We start from the raw sequence: 5000 nt of genomic DNA, 5'->3' as shown, positions 1-5000 counted from the left end.
GGCTGCCCGCCGAGTCATCGGAGGAACTGCGGCGGATCGCTGGCTGGCATCGTTTATGGTTAGAACTAGGGCGGTATCTGATCGCCTTCGAACCTCTAACTTTCGTTCTTGATTAATGAAAACATACTTGGCAAATGCTTTCGCTTCTGTTCGTCTTGCGACGATCCAAGAATTTCACCTCTAACGTCGCAATACGAATGCCCCCGCCTGTCCCTATTAATCATTACCTCGGGTTCCGAAAACCAACAAAATAGAACCGAGGTCCTATTCCATTATTCCATGCACACAGTATTCAGGCGGGCTTGCCTGCTTTAAGCACTCTAATTTGTTCAAAGTAAACGTGCCGGCCCACCGAGACACTCACTCAAGAGCACCCTGGTAGGATTGCAACGGGGTCCGCCTCGGGACGCACGAGCACGCACGAGGCGCGTCGCACGCCTTCAGCTCGCCCCACCGGCAGGACGTCCCACGATACATGCCAGTTAAACACCGACGGGCGGTGAACCAACAGCGTGGGACACAAATCCAACTACGAGCTTTTTAACCGCAACAACTTTAATATACGCTATTGGAGCTGGAATTACCGCGGCTGCTGGCACCAGACTTGCCCTCCAATAGATACTCGTTAAAGGATTTAAAGTGTACTCATTCCGATTACGGGGCCTCGGATGAGTCCCGTATCGTTATTTTTCGTCACTACCTCCCCGTGCCGGGAGTGGGTAATTTGCGCGCCTGCTGCCTTCCTTGGATGTGGTAGCCGTTTCTCAGGCTCCCTCTCCGGAATCGAACCCTGATTCCCCGTTACCCGTTACAACCATGGTAGGCGCAGAACCTACCATCGACAGTTGATAAGGCAGACATTTGAAAGATGCGTCGCCGGTACGAGGACCGTGCGATCAGCCCAAAGTTATTCAGAGTCACCAAGGCAAACGGACCGGACGAGCCGACCGATTGGTTTTGATCTAATAAAAGCGTCCCTTCCATCTCTGGTCGGGACTCTGTTTGCATGTATTAGCTCTAGAATTACCACAGTTATCCAAGTAACGTGGGTACGATCTAAGGAACCATAACTGATTTAATGAGCCATTCGCGGTTTCACCTTAATGCGGCTTGTACTGAGACATGCATGGCTTAATCTTTGAGACAAGCATATGACTACTGGCAGGATCAACCAGGGAGCTGCGTCAACTAGAGCTGAGCAGCCGGCCGCCCGGGAGTGTGTCCCGGGGGCCCGCGCGAACACGCAAGCGTCCGCTCAATTATTCTGCAAACAGGAGGAGGCTGAGCTCCCCTGCACCATACACCTCGAAACCCTCTCAGGTCCCGGCGGCGCGCAGCGCCGTCCTAAGTACTTGGTCGGGTTCGAGAGAGGCGCAATCGCCCGGAGTTTGGCGAGTAGACGCTTTAGGTGCGACCACCCGTGCTCCCAACTGAGCTTGCCGCTGCCGACAGAGGCCCGGGAGCGTGCTGTCGTGGCATTGCCGGCGGGAGACAACACGCGCCACCTACGGTGACCGGCAGCTCCAACGCCAGCGCCACAGAAGGACAAAAGCCCCACTTGGGTGCCGAAGCGAACTCTCCCAGCACAGCGCACGCGCCAACACGTCCGCACAGCTGCGATACAAACCACCTGCGAGAACCGCAGAGGCGACCGAGCAGCAGACGGCGTCGCGGCGCCGAGCGCCGGGCGGCGGCGCATCCTCAGCGCACACAGTCCTCAATCGGACCAGCACACTGCAGATGTCCACCGCGCTTCGCACCGGGCCCGCGAGGACCTACTTTGGCCGCACGGCGCCGCGTGCAGGGTGCGCCGGCGCGCAGCTGCGCCGCCTGCCGCCTCCGTCGGCCGGCGCGCCTGCCACTGGCCGCCCCCACCAGCCGGCTGTAGCGCGTGCGCCCACGCACCGCGCGGCCAGCACGCCGGGAGGCCCCCCCTCACCGGCCGGGGACGGTCCCACCCAGCCACCGCCGCGTATCGCTTCACACCCAGATGCCATTCACGTTCGTGGGCATGGTGGGTATCGCTGGAACAACCGGTTGGTAGCTCAACCGATCGTCGCCATCACTGATTCACCTCTAGCGAGAACAACCGCACCACAACGGTTTACCAGTTGTTCATTTGCGTAACGTCACCAGCAAACGTAGGCGTCCATCGCCATTTGCAAATTCAACGATTGTTGCATGCCTGTGTCAGGTGTCACGACACACTATGTCTGCCCACATACACGCAACAACATGTGCACGCTTCGCGAACACGTGGAAGGTGGCCCCCGTACGTATGCGATGTCCATTGCGCGAACGACTGTCAACCGGCCTCTGTCGCATGTCGCAGATGTGGAACGCAGTGCACCATGCTATCACGGTGTGTGAGAAGAGACGACTACGTCTGACAACACGCGCCACTACATCAACAGACGGCTCATGCTGATCGCCATCCAGGGCATACCACACTGCAATCCAGCTCTTATAGGGAGACGACACGTAGCTGAGTGCACAACATTTGGACCGCATGGTTCGCCGTTGTTGGCGCAGTCGTTGTACGGTCACATGTACCACGATGTATCATTCAGTACATGAGGACCAATGTGCAGTACAGTGTGTGATTTGGACGTACAACATCAGCGGACAGTTGACACAGGCCGTACCACAGCGTAGGCTAAGTGCTTCGCCATGCAAATGCCAATGAACAACTGCAAATGCCAATGAACAACTGCAAAGGGCATTGAGCATGTACGTCCTGCTGCCATCCACATTACAGTGTATAGCTGCAAGGTGTTTAACATGAAGCGATACACTGGGGACCGGGCAGTGCGAGTAGCAAACTATATTGCGGGGGTTGCAGTTAGGCAACACTACACTAATTTAACGCGTCGTATGACAATTACAGAGCAGGTTAAGGCCCAACGTGTGCTGGGTTAAGGCCCAACGTGTGTTGGGTTAAGGCCCAACGTGTGTTGGGTTAAGGCCCAACGTGTGTTGGGTTAAGGCCCAACGTGTGTTGGGTTAAGGCCCAACGTGTGTTGGGTTAAGGCCCAACGTGTGTTGGGTTAAGGCCCAACGTGTGTTGGGTTAAGGCCCAACGTGTGTTGGGTTAAGGCCCAACGTGTGTTGGGTTAAGGCCCAACGTGTGTTGGGTTAAGGCCCAACGTGTGTTGGGTTAAGGCCCAACGTGTGTTACGTTACGGCGCAACGTGGGTTACGTTACGGCGCAACGTGGGTTGCGTTACGGCGCAACGTAGGTTGCGTTACGGCGCAACGTAGGTTACGTTAAGGCGCAACGTAGGTTACGTTAAGGCGCAACGTAGGTTACGTTAAGGCGCAACGTAGGTTACGTTAAGGCGCAACGTAGGTTACGTTAAGGCGCAACGTAGGTTACATTAAGGCGCAATATAGGTTACATTAAGGCGCAATATAGGTTACATTAAGGCGCAATATAGGTTACATTAAGGCGCAATATAGGTTACGTTAAGGCGCAATATAGGTTAGGTTAAGGCGCAATATAGGTTACGTTAAGGCGCAATATAGGTTACGTTAAGGCGCAATATAGGTTACGTTAAGGCGCAATATAGGTTACGTTAAGGCGCAATATAGGTTACGTTAAGGCGCAATATAGGTTACGTTAAGGCGCAATATAGGTTACGTTAAGGCGCAATATAGGTTACGTTAAGGCGCAATATAGGTTAGGTTAAGGCGCAATATAGGTTAGGTTAAGGCGCAATATAGGTTAGGTTAAGGCGCAATATAGGTTAGGTTAAGGCGCAATATAGGTTACGTTAAGGCGCAATATAGGTTACGTTAAGGCGCAATATAGGTTACGTTAAGGCGCAATATAGGTTAGGTTAAGGCGCAATATAGGTTAGGTTAAGGCGCAATATAGGTTAGGTTAAGGCGCAATATAGGTTACGTTAAGGCGCAATATAGGTTAGGTTAAGGCGCAATATAGGTTAGGTTAAGGCGCAATATAGGTTAGGTTAAGGCGCAATATAGGTTAGGTTAAGGCGCAATATAGGTTAGGTTAAGGCGCAATATAGGTTAGGTTAAGGCGCAATATAGGTTACGTTAAGGCGCAATATAGGTTACGTTAAGGCGCAATATAGGTTAGGTTAAGGCGCAATATAGGTTACGTTAAGGCGCAATATAGGTTACGTTAAGGCGCAATACAGGTTACGTTAAGGCGCCATACAGGTTAGGTTAAGGCGCCATACAGGTTAGGTTAAGGCGCAATACAGGTTAGGTTAAGGCGCAATACAGGTTAGGTTAAGGCGCAATACAGGTTAGGTTAAGGCGCAATACAGGTTAGGTTAAGGCGCAATACAGGTTAGGTTAAGGCGCAATACAGGTTAGGTTAAGGCGCAATACAGGTTAGGTTAAGGCGCAATACAGGTTAGGTTAAGGCGCAATACAGGTTAGGTTAAGGCGCAATACAGGTTAGGTTAAGGCGCAATACAGGTTAGGTTAAGGCGCAATACAGGTTAGGTTAAGGCGCAATACAGGTTAGGTTAAGGCGCAATACAGGTTAGGTTAAGGCGCAATACAGGTTAGGTTAAGGCGCAATACAGGTTAGGTTAAGGCGCAATACAGGTTAGGTTAAGGCGCAATACAGGTTAGGTTAAGGCGCAATACAGGTTAGGTTAAGGCGCAATACAGGTTAGGTTAAGGCGCAATACAGGTTAGGTTAAGGCGCAATACAGGTTAGGTTAAGGAGCAATACAGGTTAGGTTAAGGTACGACATAGGTTAGGTTAAGGTACGACATAGGTTAGGTTAAGGTACGACATAGGTTAGGTTAAGGTACGACATAGGTTAGGTTACGGTACGACATAGGTTAGGTTACGGTACGACATAGGTTAGGTTACGGTACGACATAGGTTAGGTTACGGTACGACATAGGTTAGGTTACGGTACGACATAGGTTAGGTTACGGTACGACATAGGTTAGGTTACGGTACGACATAGGTTAGGTTACGGTACGACATAGGTTAGGTTACGGTACGACATAGG

The 5000-nt window shown here is 52.0% G+C and overlaps 1 non-coding gene across 1 annotated transcript in view; it reads right to left on the bottom strand.

The window, feature by feature from the left end:
• LOC124590623 overlaps positions 1-1178 on the bottom strand; it is a 1910-nt gene extending 732 nt beyond the window's left edge. Inside the window, exon 1 of the ribosomal RNA XR_006976681.1 lies at positions 1-1178. This exon is cut by the window's left edge and continues 732 nt beyond it. This is a non-coding gene — a ribosomal RNA (small subunit ribosomal RNA).
• Between the last annotated feature and the right edge of the window lie 3822 nt (positions 1179-5000).

Source organism: Schistocerca americana, unplaced genomic scaffold (genome assembly GCF_021461395.2).
Source record: "Schistocerca americana isolate TAMUIC-IGC-003095 unplaced genomic scaffold, iqSchAmer2.1 HiC_scaffold_77, whole genome shotgun sequence".
In the NCBI taxonomy this organism is placed as follows: Eukaryota; Metazoa; Arthropoda; class Insecta; order Orthoptera; family Acrididae; genus Schistocerca; species Schistocerca americana.
Note: the sequence above shows the minus strand (reverse complement) of the source record. Positions and strands in the feature narration are given on the sequence as shown.